We start from the raw sequence: 16824 nt of genomic DNA, 5'->3' as shown, positions 1-16824 counted from the left end.
CCACTTGGCCAAGAAAGCTAAATGGAGTAAGAAGTAATTGGAAAAATGTGTGAATTTGAGCAATAACTTTTAATTATGCTAGATTATGCACCAAGTACATCTTCTAGGAGATTCAAATATATTTATTTTTTCCCACTTTAGGAAAAATAATTTGAATGATAGTATTGAATTTGATTTATCCCTCTTTCATGGAAAAGATGGAAAAGATTAATTAGTGGCTATTCAATAAAATATTAACCTTTTTTTTTAAAGATCTACCAAAAGTACTTTATGTTTCTTCTTGCTAAGTCTAGGAAGTTTTTTGATTCAAGGAAAGAGAGTTGCTATCAGGGGTGGCCAACATTAGAGTGTGGAACCCAAAACTTGTGTTTCTTTAAAGAAGAGTACCTGAGATGGGAGATTTTTATTATAGGATAAATCACTCATTTTGTCACAATTGTGAATGTAGAAGACAAAAACATCTCATATCAATTTATAAATAGCTGGAGAACTAGGAAGGTTAAGTTGGTCAGTTGTATCATAGTGGAAGTATTGAAATAATTGACTGCTTTAGTGACTCATTTGAAATATGAAAATGAAAAAGTTTCATGATTAATCTAGAAGTAGGTTTATGAGGATTATATTTTGATATTTTTGGAGGAAGGTGAAGAGAACAAATGACACCATAATGAGTTTATCAAAGAGGACCTTCCATCACCATGGGGAGTAATTATTTATCACCTGATCAAGTAGTTCACTTGGGAAGGGTTTTTCTCTACTATCCATAGGTATCATTTCCCTCTTCTAAACCATCTAAAACATTAGAGTTTAATTAGTTTTCTATTGTTTTTTTTTCTACCATGGATAATTATGCTTTAGATGAGGTTTATCTTTCATTACATCAACATTTGCTTTATGCAATATGCAATTTTTTCCTAGATAATACTCTTAACCCTAAATCCTAGCCTGTCCTACTATTGATCCACACCATGACCAAAAATCTCCTCCACCAAGTAATTCAAAGTAAAAAATTGTATTTAAATACGAATCACTCTCATCATGTTATGTCATTTCTCTTAGAAATTCCCTCCTATGCTTCTATAAAAGATAAAAGATAACCCTAGGATGTGATACCCCCACTTGGTTGTGTAAATTGGACCAAAAGCTACATCTCATAAAGGGAAAATCCTATGTATACTCCTAGTAGCTCATAAATTAAGAACAAATGTGGCAAAGGTAAAGTTTTGATTCACTATAAAATAACCTTACTATATTTTCCTTGTTATCAATAATTCTAATACTAATTGGCTAAGTATGATAAAACTACTTCTTCTAGTTAAATAAAGTTTGCTAGATTGGAAAAGCATATAGTTGCAACCAAAATTGCTACTAGTATGGATAAATCTCCCCCCAAAGAGGATTCTAGTGATCATTCTAAAGACTTCCTCTTTTAGTGAAGCTATTGAGAGTAGCTAAGAAATCCTCGATGAGATCCTAAATATAAATCTCGATGACTCATTTTCTCACTCCACACTAGTTAAGACTCATTATTAAAATTCCCTTGATGGACTTAACATTATAAAGGATTATGGTGGTGAGAATGAAGAGAAAGGGTATGAGAAATTTTTTACCAATGAAGACAATTCATCCTAAAGCTCATATGTGTTCGCTACAAAACTCAAATATTGAAGTACTTGGGTGTACAATTTTAAGACTCCCAAAAATTATCTTGTCTATGAGAAGAAAAAGGATTGGATAATGCACTTGAAGAAGGGAAATTGAAACTTGTTAAAAATATATAGGAACCTGATGTGCAAGATTTTTATTTGGGTGGTGACCATTGATAAAAATATTGGAAGAAATAAAAATAAGAAAGATATAAGGAGCAATAATGATGAAAATACTAAATTGAAAATGATAAATGTCTTCTCTCTTTGGGAAGCTCAACTAAAAATGATGTTGGACTATGTAGGCTATATTTATTAATGCCCCTATTCTTTTGAATTTTTGTGTTGTTAGCTATTATTAGTTAGCTCTTTTTGAACAATGCTTACACTAGTTTTCATATTTACTATTTATCTATTCTTCATATTCTATTGTTTTCTGTGATTTCATTCCATGTCCTGTAGTGGATTTCACTATTTTTTTATCATTTTCGATTTAGATATGTAAGGGTTTGGGTTTCTTCCCCACTTAATATAATAAAAAATTACTAGAATTCATATGTTAATTGAGATTACATATATGAGGATTTTTTTATACAAAGTTACTTTTACCCATAACATAATGACTAATGATAGCATAAACACTGAAAGATGATGGGTTACACATAGAAATAACTCCAAATTTATTTAAACTATTCCCTTTTCATAATTATCCTTAAACTTTCACAACTTAACTCTTAGTATTCATGATATATATATACATATATATATATACATACATATATATATATATATACATATATATATATATATATACATATATACATACATACATATATATATATATATATACATATTTATATCAATGATATATATTAATAGATAAGGAAATAGATAGGTAGAGAGGATAACATAGAAATCATACTGATCTGAGACCTGAATATGGGTCCTCGCCTTAGTGTTTGAGCCCTTTGACCTGATCAGAGACTTGAATATGCTCATGCATACCAAGAAAACCTTACAATTCAATGATACACTCAAGAACCACCTTGATCCTACCTCAAAATAGGGCAAGACCAGGGCGTGGTGCCCTAGGACCCCTTGATTGGGGCCTATCTTGATCCCCTCCCTTGGACCTAGCTCAAATTTGAAGTGAGAAAATTCCCCCTATATTGGCTCAAGTCAGAAAATTAATCATTTAATCCTACTAGAAAGTATATTAAAGGGATTTCCCCTCTCATTTGAAATTTAACACAAATCATCATCAAGCATCTGGGCATTCAAGCTTTCAAGAGAAATTAAGAATTTTCAGTCTTCCTTTAAGATTTGGAGTAGCAATAGAGTCAAGATTTCAAGCATTGAAGAGGAGATCATCATTCTACTTCATGAAATCATAATTCCATGTGGAGGCAAGAAAAACTTCACAAGGAGGTATAATATTTTCATTTCAAGCAACTCAACATCCCCTCAAAGAGGAGGATTTCTACTTTCAGTCATTTCATATACATTATTTCAAGCACTTGGTTAATTCTAAAACTGGGTTTTGACCTGAAGGCAAACCCCTATTCCCAAAATATTTCCTTTTCTTTCTATGTGCTCAATTTTGCAATGCAGCTCTGAATCATCTCAAACTTCTCATAGCTAGGTGCATGACTGAATCCTGAACATGTAGCTCACTTTTGCATACTTTGTCTTCATTTTCAACACTTAATCATAACTCAACTAGTCAACTTACGAAAGAGGGTCAATTGCATTCCAATTTCAACCAATCTACTTAGTATTCAGTCCTTGCATCCTTTGTGATTGGATCTATTAGATTCATCCCCCTCTTTTGAAAGTAAAGTTTCCTCAAGTGAAAATTGAACTTAGTAAATTCCCACACTTCCCATGTGGATAATTTGCTAAGCTCCCAATTTTCCACTTTACATTTTGGTGAACCCGACTCCTTACACCCTTAATTTTGATTTTTGTTTTTAGATCTGAGTATATGCAATTTAAAATTCAAATTTTCATTTACAAGTTTTATTTTGTTGCAATTTTTAAAAATATGAAGGTTGAATTCACAAAAAACCTAATTTTTGGATTCAAAATTGAACTTATCATTTGTGTAAATTGGATTGATTGTTTCAAATCTGATAACATTTTAATTTTGCAATTCAAGTTTTCATTTACACTTTCAATTTTCAAAAAATTTAAAATTAAGTGGTTAAAACAGAAAACCCTAATTTTTAATTTTAAAATTAACCATGTGAATTGTGTAGATTTTGAATTAATTTTAAGATTTGGGTCTTTTCTTCAATTTCAAAATTCATTTTCCCCCCTTGAAACATTCAAATTTTCAAATTTAATCTTGTGCAATTTCAAATTTTCCTTTAAGCATTTTGATTCAATTAAATCTAAAGTCTCTTGTTGTCCCTCTAACCATCATAAAAGTCATCCCTTAAGTGTGCCCTTTTTATTCTTCTTTCAATTAATCATTTTATCAAACATCCTAAGTGTGTCCTATTTTGACTTTCAAGGCTTATTTTCACATATGTTGACATCTCAATTTCCCATATCCTTCTAGAATTCACACTAAAATCACAATATCTTGCTTCCTCAAAAATTTGGTAAAATGTTGGTCGGTGTTCAGACCGTGTGCTACCACCTCAGTCTTGACTTTTTCTGTTCAAATTTTGGGAGCCTATTTTGATTGTATTTTACTGCAAAATTCCAGAGATATGTGAATTTTTTTTTATTTTAGGTCACCCTAAGGTCGAAAATAAATCTGAATTTCAACATTTCCATTTTTACTTTAAATTTGAAAATTAAGTGGTTAACTACATATACCCTAATTTTTAAAATTAAAATTAATTTCCTCAATATTTCAACATTTCAAACTCTCAAAATTTTAAATAAGAGGTTAGAATTGGACAACCCTAATTTTAGTTTTGATTTTCCCTTCTTTCAAACTTTTAAAATTAAGAGGTCATTTTCAACCCTAATTTTCAATTCAAATTTCTATCTTCTAGGGGATAATTTCAAATTTAATATAAGAGGTTATGTTAACAAAGCCCTAATTTTAAATATCAAATTCCTTGGAGATTGCATCATTCTTTCCAATTTCTTTTTCCTACTCCATGAACTTTAGTAATATTAGTCCTACCTATAATATCCCCATTAGAAGAAGTTGTAGAATTAAGGCTGCCCAAGGTTTAATTACCGAGGAAATGGAGCCAAAAATTTCTCTCTTTTTCTATGAGGATATTGGTGGTTCTTCTAATCCTATGGATATTCTCATTTATCATCTTGATAATTCTCACAATGATGAGGATTCACTAACTAGAATATCAATTAACCAATTGGCGAAGATGGACAATCAATTTGATAATATTCAACAATGGATGAGTCAAGAACACCTGGAAAGTGAAGCTCTCCCATTGATTGTGTTGGTATTTTGGTACGGTTTTTTCATTGATGTCAACACCTACTGAAACACTAGCACTTTGGAGATCCAGCAACATTCACCAGCAAACAAGTAACTATTGCACTGTTACTGGTATAAGGTTCATTGACAGGATATAATGTTTACCGGTACCTAGAATGATATGGAAGACACTTGATAATGTCGAAGACATCGTACGGACACTTTGTTTTGAAGAATTGATCATTGGTATATTCATATTTGCATATTTGCTTTTACCGGCAAATAGGTCCAGGGTTATCTAAGGTTACACCGACAGGTTTATCTTTTCTAGATCAGCATGGCACGCTATGAAGATGATTTATTATTGTTGTAAATGCATTAAGCCGACATGTTTAATTAGTTATGGCATCAGATATTATATTGTATGTAAAATGTTTTTATTGTAATATCTTATAGAGCCAACCTACTAAAATTGGTCTTAGGTTATGGTATAAAAGTAAGCTCTTATTTGTAAGATCAAATGTGGAATACGAAAAAAGAATTGTGTGAAGGTATATGCGAGATTAAGCAGAGGTATACATGAAGACATCATTTGAAGGTGAAGCTAGGTTTTTGTAGAAGCATATCAGCATTACACCGGTACTAAATCTAGCATATGAAGATGCTATTTTGTGTAGTACATTCTTATTGGATTTAACCATCCAACTGTAATTAGTGTGACTCCCATTTTGTGATTGAGCAATGAGCTCTAGGTTGTTGGACTTTCTGCATGTGCTGACCCCATTTATGTACACTTACTATCTGCAATAGTATCATCTGATTGTGGGTAAGGTTTCCCACCATGGATTTTCCCCTTACAGGGTTTCCATGTACAAATATTGGTGTTATGTGTTGTGGATGACTCTATGTTTATGTTTCATGCATTAATCTTTACCGATATAGCAATTTACTGTTAACACTGTCTACCAACACACTTAACCTGTTTATCGGTATTAAGCATTAAGTTTGCTAATTGGTTTTTGGTTTAAATTTAAAAGACAACTGATTCACCCCCCCCCTCTCAGTTGTCTCCAAGACCTAACAATTGGTATCAGAGCCTAGTCCTCTTTTGCGAAAGTTTAACAACTTGAGAAGATCCAATGTCCTCTAATTATTTTAGGAAGGACAGTCCTAAACTTGATGGAACCAACTATGGTATATGGAAGATTAGGATGGAGACACATCTGAATTTCATCGGTAAAGACATTTGGGAAGTTACAAAGAATGGTTATACTGTTGCTGTAGCTAGTCAGAGTGCTCCAACTACCTTAGCTAAAGATGAAGAAAATGATTGCAAAGCAAGAGAAGCACTTTTCAGTGCATTATTAGATCAACAAATCATGGGACTATCAAATAGGTCTACTGCTAAAGCTATTTTGGATCATTTAGAAACACTAAATGAAGGAGATTCCATAGTCAAGATTGCAAAACTTAAAAGATTCCGAGTCAGGTATGAATATCTGAAAATGGAAGAAGATGAAAGGATTTCTGCTTTTATGGAGAGAGTAAATGAAATTGTTTTGGGTATTAAATGTTGTGGAGGAACCTTGAGTGAGGATGAAATTGTTTCAAAAATCTTAAGAGGATTGCCATTGGCATAGAAAATGAAGGTTACTGCTATAAATGAGTTGAGAACAATGCCTAATACATCAGTAACTAGGGATACATTGATTGGAAAACTTTTAGCTTTTGAAATTGAGGAATTTGGTCCCGTTGCTACTATAAAAACTAATTTGGCCTTTAAAGCATCAACATCATCTACTCCATCATTTGACAAATCAGACTGGAAAGCCTTTTATGCAAGAGAACTTGAAGAAACCAGGAAGGAGAATGAAGAGCTTGAAGAACTTGAAGCACTATTTGCAAGAAAAATGCCAAAAGGTCCAGTTGGAAGTAAGTATGAAGGTAAAGTACCCTTTAAATGTTTTAACTGCAATAAGATTGGTCATATGGCTTCGAGATGCCCTGATAGACATGCTAGACTAAGAGAAGGAGCTAGAAGAACATACAAGTCTAATCCTGAATATCAGAGATATAGATTTAAGAAGAACAAAGACAAATCCTATTACATTACTAATGAAGGTGTGACTGATGATTCTGATGAGGATCCAATAGACAATGGATGGGTTTTTGTTGCTATAATAGAAGATCAACCGGTACCTACTGCTCAACTGGTAGAACAAGCCCTAGCAGCCAGAGTTGAAGCAAAGGATGAATGGATCATTGACTTAGGATGCTCACATCACATGACAGGAGACAAAGGTAAATTCTTGAACTTTCAAGAATACAATGGAGGTTTAGTAAGATTTGGAGATGACAAAGCCTATTCAATCAAAGGTAAGGGTTCAATATCTCTTGATGGTAAGCATAACACTAACAATGTCTACTATGTTGAAGGATTAAAGCATAATATTTTAAGGGTTGGTCAACTAGTTGAGAAAGGATTTCAATTACAATTTAAAAATGGAAAATGCAAAATCATGAATAGAACTGGTTTGGAAATTGCAACCAGTAATCAGACTAGATGTAATATCTTTCATTTGAATAAAAAGGCATGTTTGATTGCACATATAGATGAAAGTTGGTTATGGCATAAGAGACTATGTCATGTAAACTTTGATTGCATGGTAAATATCAGTACTTCTAAGACAGTTAGAGATCTACCTAAAATTGTGAAACCTCATAATACAATTTGTAAGGAATGTCAATTTGGAAAACAAGTTAGAGCTAGTTTCAAAAGTATTCTAGAAAAATCCAATAATGCTCTTGATTTGATTCACACTGATTTATGTGGTCTGGCTAGAACTAAAAGCTTACAAGGTGATAGATATTTCATGCTAATTATTGATGATTATTCTAGAATGTGTTGGGTTACTTTTCTCAGAGAAAAATCAGAAGCACTTGGAAAGTTCAAACTATTCAAAGTAATGATTGTGAATGAAACCGGTAAGAAAATCAAAAGTTTAAGATCAGATCAAGGAGGAGAATTCAAATCTAAGGACTTTAATACATTCTATGAAGTGAATGGAATTAGAAGATAGTTATTAGCACCTCAAACACCCCATCAGAATGGAGTTGTTGAAAGGAAAAATAGAACTATCTTGGATGCAGCAAGAAGTATGTTATCTGAAGCAAATCTACCACATGTATATTGGAGAAAAGTAGTTAACACTAGTGTCTATACATTCAAAAATGTTTACATCAAAGGTGAAACCGGTAAGACCCCTCATGAACTATGGTTTGGTAATACTCCTACTCTTAAGTATTTTAGAATTTTTGGAAGTAGATGTTATATTGGAAGAGATGAGTATATTGGCAAATTTGATCCTAGAAGTGATGAAGGAATATTTCTTGGTTATTCATCTAAGAGCAAGGCATATAGATGTTTTAATAAGAGATTGTAGAAAATTGTTGAGAGTACAAATGTAAAGATTGATGAACAATTTAGAGGAACTTCAAGGTATATAGACTCTGAACCGACAACAGAAATTGTGACAAATGAACCTACACCAAATCCAGCAGTACAGAATGCAGATCCAGTTACCCCAGCATCATTAGAGGATTCCACAGTAATTGAAGAACAACATCAAACTAAGACACCCTGGTATGTAAGATTGAATCATTCTGAAGATCAGATAATTGGAAACAAATTTAAAGGAGTTATGACAAGAGGAAGATTGGAAAATAAAGAGGTGTGTCTTATTTCTCAAATTGAACCATCATCTATCAATGAGGCATGTGAAGATAAAGTTTGGATTAAAGCTATGGAAGAAGAATTAGGACAAATTGAGAAAAATAATACTTGGACATTAGTTCCCCAGCCTAAAGATAAAAATGTAATTGGAACCAAATGGGTATTTAGAAACAAACTTAATGAAGCTAGTAAGGTTGTCAGAAATAAAGCAAGACTAGTGTGTAAGGGATATTCTCAGAAAGAAGGAGTTGATTACAATGAAACCTTTACACCGATAGCCAGAATTGAGGCAGTCAGATTATTCTTGGCTTTTGCAGCTCACAAGGACTACAAAGTTTATCAAATGGATATTAAATGTGCATTTTTTAATGGAGATCTTGAAGAGGAAGTATATATTGAACAACCTGATGGATTTTCTCTGACAAATGATAATGATATGGTTTGCAGGTTAAGAAAACTCTGTATGGATTAAAACAAGCCCCAAGAGCTTGGTATGCAAGGTTGGATAAGTATTTTTTAAAGATTGGTTTTACTAAAGGAAATGCAGATAGCAATTTATATTAAAAAATAACTAATGATGACATCTTGATTATTGAAGTATTTGTTGATGATATAATCTTTGGAGGAGAAGATGGATTATGTAAGGAATTTTCTATTAAAATACAACAAGAATTTGAAATGTCTATGATTGGAGAAATAAAATTCTTTTTAGGATTGCAGATTTCACATACTGATAAAGGTATATTTTTGAGTCAATCCAAGTACTTGAAAGAATTACTAAAGAAATTTGGGATGGAGAACTCTAAACCGATAAGCACACCTATGAATACAAATGACAAATTATCTCAAAGGGATGAATCTACACCTGTTAATCCAACTAGATACAAATCTATGATAGGAGGTTTACTGTATTTAACACAAACCAGGCCTGATATTATGAATGCAGTATGTATTGTTTCTAGATTTCAAAGTAATCCTAGGGAAAATCATGAATCAATAGTAAAAAGGATTTTCCGATACTTACAAGGCACAGTAAATCTTAGATTATGGTATCCTAGAGATGAAAACTTTGACCTATGTGCATACACAGATGCAAATTGGGTAGGAGATGTGGATGATAGAAAAAACACCACTGGAGGAGAATTCTTTCTTGGAAAAAGATTAGTTTCTTGGTTGAGTAAGAAACAGAGTTGTACATCTTATCAATAGCAGAATCAGAATATGTTGCAGCAGCAACTAACTATACATAGGTACTATGGCTTAAGCAAATGTTGAAAGACATAAAGGTAAAATGCAAGGAACCCATTACTATATATTGTGATAACACTATAGCAATTGATATATCTAAGAATCTAGTATTACATTCTAAAACAAAACATGTTTCTGTCAAACTGAATTTTCTAAGGGAAAAAGTTGAAGAAAATGAGATAAAACTGGTTTATGTGAATACTAAAGAACAACTTGGATTCATACCACCACCAACAGAGACTTAGATATTTGATGATTGTCATCAACCGGTAGAATTGAAAGACAAAATCTTTTACTCTGGTGTTTGATGAGGAAGCTACTTCTCAGGGGGAGTAGTTGGTATATTGAATTGATTGGTATTTTGTATATGAACTTAATTTTTGTAACTTTAGCATTTTATGTCAAAGGGGGAGAGATATCTATGGAAAAGATCTTTTGAAGAGAGATTGGTATTAAATATTAATCTTTGGATAAAAACATGTTTCTCCTAGGGGGAGAGATTGTTGGTTTTTGGTATTTGGCATTTCTGTTTTGGCACTTTGATGGTTTTTCCATCTTGTGTTTCCATCAATGCCAAAGGGGGAGATTGTTGGTATTTTGGTATGGTTTTGTCATTGATGTCAACACCTACTGAAACACTAGCACTTTGGAGATCTAGCAACATTCACCGGCAAACAAGTAACTATTGCACAGTTACTGGTATATGGTTCACCTGCAGGATATAATGTTCACCGATACCTGGAATGATATGGAAGACACTTGATAATGTCAAAGACATTGTATGGACACTTTTTTTTGAAGAATTGATCATTGGTATATTCATATTTGCATATTTTCTTTTACCAGCAAATAGGTCCAGGGTTATCTAGGGTGACACTAACAGGTTTATCTTTTCTAGATTAGCATGACATGCTATGAAGATGATTTATTATTGTTGTAAATGCATTAAGCTGACATGTTCAATTAGTTATTGCATCAGATATTATATTGTATGTAAAATGTTTTTATTGTAATATCTTGTAGAGCTAACCTACTAAAATTGGTCTTAGGTTATGGTATAAATGTAAGATCTTATTTGTAAGATCGAATGTGGAATACAAAAAAAAAATGGTGTGAAGGTATATGTGAGATTAAGCAGAGGTATACATAAAGACATCATTTGAAGGTGAAGCTAGGTTTTTGTAGAAGCATATCAGCATTACACCGGTACTGAATCCAGCATATGAAGATGTTATTTTGTGCAGTACATTCTTATTGGATTTAACCATCCAGCTGTAGTCAGTGTGACTCCCATTTTGTGATTGAGCAGTGAGCTCTAGGCTGTTGGCCTTTCTACATGTGCAGACCCCATTTATGTACACTTACTATCTACAATAGTATCATCTGATTATGGGTAAGGTTTCCCACTATGGTTTTTCCCCTTACAGGGTTTCCACGTACAAATATTGGTGTTATATGTTGTGGATGACTCTATGTTTATGTTTCATGCATTAATCTTTACCTGTATAACAATTTACTATTAACACTGTCTACCAGCACACTTAACCTGTTTACCGGTATTAAGCATTAAGTTGGTTAATTGGTTTTTGGTTTAAATTTATTAGACAACTTATTCTGCCCCCCACTCTTAGTTGTCTCCAGGACCTAACAGATTGAAGGATTAAAAACAACAATTCAAAGTGAGAAACATGGTTTTGATATATGGTGTGGTATTTCTCATATTGTAGATTCTAATATCATTCTTATGAAGAGTTATGCCAAAAACCTAGGTTATATACAACCTCCTAGTTAAGTTAATCATTCCATTCCTTTAACAACTCCTATGACTAGTGTTCCTACCTTCACATCTAAACATCATGGCTAACTCTACACAAACTGCTATACCTACAAGAGTTAGTCATGGGGGCAATACCTCTTCTTTCATTTCTCCTACCATGAGTGTTCCCCTTGTTACCCAATCACATTCACTACCTATAAATGTTATTCAAGGGGGAGATTCTCTCAATACAATTCCTTCAATCCTCCTATGAGTCTTCCATGTGTTACCCAATCTTATCCATTACCTACTTATCATAGTGTCCCACCTCCTTATTCTCAATCTCTTCCTTCGTTCAACAATATTATTTCACCCTCTCAATTAAACATGTCTAATTTCAATCCTTATATGGAGGCTATAATCAATAGTCTACCCTAGACCGTGTCTTCCCTACAACAACAAATAGTATCTATGAATCAATCAAAGTATAATGTGCCCACATTTGATGTAGCGAGCCCATTATCCAATGACATTTTTAGAGCCGTCCCTCCTAAACATGTAGGAGTCCCTTAATTGGAACTTTATAATGGAAAAGGTGATCCCTTAACTCATGTTAAAATATTCCAAACTTTGTGTAGTGAATTTTCTTATGATTAAAGGTTGTTAGCAAAATTGTTTGCTAGAACATTAAGGGATAGAGTTTTTCAGGGTATTGTTCTTTGCTTCCTTATTCTATTACTTCTTTTTAGCAACTAGCTAATGCTTTCATTCAATAATTTCACAATAGCATTGGTCCTAAAGTTACTTTGACTGATTTGATGTATTGTAAACAAGGAGTTATAGAAAAAGTGACTAATTTTATTGGTAGATATAAGTATTTGTATTCTTAGATTTCTTTTCCTATGCCTGATCAAGATATTAAAAAAAGATCATTACTAATTTACAAAAATATATCATGGATAAACTTATCTTAACTGAGTTTAATTCCTTTCCACAGTTGTGCATAGTACTTCACAATTATCAATTGACTGTGAGTCAATTGGAACAATCATCTCCTTCCATGGCTTTGAGTGATAAGCTGATAGTACTCAACAACCGTTTGCAAATTTCAAACCAAACAAAGGATTCATCAAATTAAATGACAACATCAACAAAAACACTCAAGTAACAACCATCGCAGGTGTGCCTCCTTTGTATAAATTCTTTAAAAGAGAAAAAGAGTTTACTCCTTTGAATGGATACCAATAGTCTAAAGACTAATACAACATACCGGTTGGAACAAATACCAATTGTGCTCTATATCGGGAAACACATTCTGCAAAACACCAATAGTCTAAAGACTAATACAACATACCGGTTGGAACAAATACCAGTTGTGCTCTAGCTTATACATATAAAGTGGATCTCAATGCAAGTGTGTGTCCATCAATGACAACCACAACATAAACATCAAAAATGCCAACAATCTCCCCCTTTGGCATTGATGGAAACACATAGGAAAATAAAAATTTGACATCTAAGTGTTTTACAACAAAATCATTCCATTAGCAAAATCGTTCCCCTTAAGCATATACACTATCCCTTTGGCAATACAATGTATAAAAATTTTGCATAAAGAGCATAAACATTGAGATATTCAGAGCATATAATCAAAATTTTGATTACCAGATACTCTTCCCAATAGAATTCTAATCCCCCTTTGCCAACAATGACAAAGTACAACTGAACAACCCTATTTTCATTTTATATTAAAAGAATAAAAGTTTATGACAATAAGCAATGATACTTGTCAAAAATAGATTTAAAGTCCTACAAGAATTGTTTCATTAACAAAGACCAAGACTCAAGTAGGGAGGTGGCTACTTCTTGCTCTGTCTACATCTAGGAGACCTGTTCTTCCATGGCATCAATTGTGCTCATCTCCTATGTAACTGTTAAGGCATCCAGGTTCAAATAGCACTTTTGAAGAATTTGCAATCGTGGGAGTAGAACTTGTTGAAGCTCCTACAAATCTCTAGACCGAGTGTTGATCTCTTGCTCCATTTTTGCTGACTAGATGTGAAACCGGTGAACGGTTTGCCCATAAGTTTTAAAGGAATCATAAGGCGGCTTGAATGTGCTCAAGTAGGACTGCAAGTCCATTTCAAGTTTTTGCTTCTGAGCTAGCACATAATCCTAGAATAGATGGGGTTGGCAGATCTTGCTGAGTAGAAGATTCCCCTCATCCAGAGCATCCCTTATATCCTTTTGTTCTTTCTTCAGTTCAGTTCAAAGCTAATTCAACTTCTTCACTAGTGCTATATTAAGAGCTTTTTTATGCTCCTTCTTGACATTAACCTTTGCTGCCTCTTCAAGGCTCTGCACCTAATTGTCCACTACTGTGCATAGAAGCTTGAGTATAGCTAGTGATGAATCAGTGTTGGGAAGATTTGTACCGGGTATCAAACAGGTAAGCGTGTCCACAGCCGCTTGAATTACATCCAATTCCTTGTTGCATCGAATGATTTCAAGTCCCTCTTGAGCTACCTTGATGCTCTACATTAGCTCTGTTTCACTTGCAGACTGGAGATCGATAGGACTAGAGAGATCAGCTAGTTTGGCCTTACTCCCGGTTGCCTTCGGAGTCTCCATCTGGGTGCTCTTCTCCTCTTCTCCTGTCTTGTCCTCTTCCGCTTTCTTCTTCTCTGCTTCTCTCCTCTTCTCTGCTTCGTTATCCTCCTCTTCCTTTTTCCTTTTCTCTGCTTCTCTCCTCTTTTCCTCTTCTTTTTCTTCCTCTTCTTTCTTCTTCTTCTCTGCTTGCTTCTTCTTCTCCTATTCCTTATCTTCTTCTTTCTTCTTTTTCTTTTTATCTCCTTGCTTCTTTTTCTCTTCTTCATCCTTCTTCTTCTTCTCCTCTTCATCTTTCTTCTTCTTCTCTTCTTCATCCTTCTTCTTCTTCGTCTCTTCATCTTTCTTCTTCTTCTCTTCTTCATCCTTCTTCTTTCTCTCTTCTTCATCTTTCTTCCTCTACTCTGCCTCTTCCTTTGCTACTTTTGGTCTGTCCTCGGCTTGCTTATCAACCTGTTTAGCCTATTGCTTTTGTCCTATTGCCTTAGATGTTTTTTCCTAAGTAACATCCTCAACATCCAAAGCATCGACATCAATGGTGTCGATTGGTTCAATAACCGGATTTCCTTCATCATCAAATACTTTGTCCAGTTTGGATATAACTAGTTCTTTTTCAGCTTGCTAGTTGGCTAGACGTGCTTTGTGAGTCTGGACAACGGTTCTCATATATAGATGAGTATCTTTTTTGACATCATCAACTCTACCTTCTAACAGCTAGAGTCTTCTTTTTCTAGTGAAGAAGAGTCCTTTATTTTGGTCAATAACATCAAACAATTCAAAATTTGATAGGTTGGGTAAGTACTGTACAAAAACTTTCTCCCTAATTTCCTGTTCCTTTTCTATGTCAATGCGCCATGTATTGTCTAATGACATATATAAAGAATCCGGTGTCTGAGACTTAATCTCTGAGGGCGATCGGTCATTCACATATCAATACTGAATTATTTCTTTTTCAACCGCTTCCTTTTCATCATCATTAAAGTCATCAAAACACTCAATTAGGTCATTTAGCACTTTTCTCCTAATATTATTTATTTTTCTTTGACAATGTGTCAAAGGTTTGTAGGAAGAGATATCTATATTTACCGATGCAGATGATGCCATTTCATTCTTTGTCTTCCTCTTTGTTTGACGTGTTTTCTTTGGCTTTTCCTCAGACACAGCTTCTTCTGAGTCTAGAGAGGTATTCCTTGTCTTCCTCTTTATCTAGAACACTTTAGTCGATGCAGCTTCCAGTTTCTTCTTAGCTGGTGACCACTTGGTAACTTTTGGAGTTGCAGTAGTAACCGGTGCTGATGTTGCAGGCACTGCCTTTTCCTTCTTCACTGCCAGTTCTTTTTCTTTCATTGCTAGTGGTTCCTCAACCGGTGCTATCCTCTCTAGGTAGGTGTCGGTTCTCTTCACCTTAGGATCAAGCAGTGAGGCAATAAGGGTAGAGGCATACCCTTCCAGCATATCGTGCATCACCTCATAGCCCATTGGCTCTACTTCTTTCAGTCTAGGCTCAACAGCCTCCATTATGCATTTATCTACTTGGATGGTGAAACAAATATCATCTTCATATTTCTTGACGATGTCACCTAATATCCTCACTCTTTGGCTCATTTTCCTTCTAAACTCATCAAAATACTTGTTCAGAACATCAGGGTAGTCAGTTCCAATTGCTTCACTGCATTCCTTGATTTACTTGGTCACCAGTTGGTCACCAGACCATTGGACATCTCCTACTCCTAGAAAGTAGCCTTGGAAATAGAAGAACAACCCAACCAGTAGTTGTCCAAACTTGAACCTAAGTGCATTATCCTGTTTGATCGACTTTAGATTCAATAGGAGTTGTCTCTGCATACTGGTGCATAGATCAAATGATGCATCCTCCTTTATCATCCGGTAAGTGATATTTACCATTACAGCAGATACAAAGTTAATTCTGCTTACTGAGAATGTCCGGTATCCAATCACCATGCATGCATACTTCACTAGATCATCCTTGATAGAATTTACTGGCATGCCTCATTAGTCGCTCACTAAACCAGTGAGCTTGGACATTTCAGTTTTGCTTACTGTCCTTAGGAATGGCACTTCCCCTATGTTGTAGAATCTGGTGACTACATGAATTGCCTATGACATGATATCATGTGTTCTCTCTAGGTACATCTTATCACCATGGACTCTACTTAGAATGATCCTTATATGATCCTCTGTGAAATCCTCTAGGAAGTAGACAACATTGCAGAGCTTTTTCTTCTCCAAAATATTAAACTCCGGTTTGATTTTCTTATCTTTTCCACAAAATAAACCTAACTGGGTGTGGATAGCTAGAGACCATAGGTCTTCAATCTTGTAATCTATGTAGTCAGAAATTCCCTCTTCTACTATCACACTAGCCAAAACTTGTGATAGGGCATTATACTTGGACTTCCATTGAATAAAA

This window comes from Cryptomeria japonica, chromosome 5 (assembly GCF_030272615.1).
Source record: "Cryptomeria japonica chromosome 5, Sugi_1.0, whole genome shotgun sequence".
In the NCBI taxonomy this organism is placed as follows: Eukaryota; Viridiplantae; Streptophyta; class Pinopsida; order Cupressales; family Cupressaceae; genus Cryptomeria; species Cryptomeria japonica.
This window is presented reverse-complemented; position numbering follows the sequence as displayed.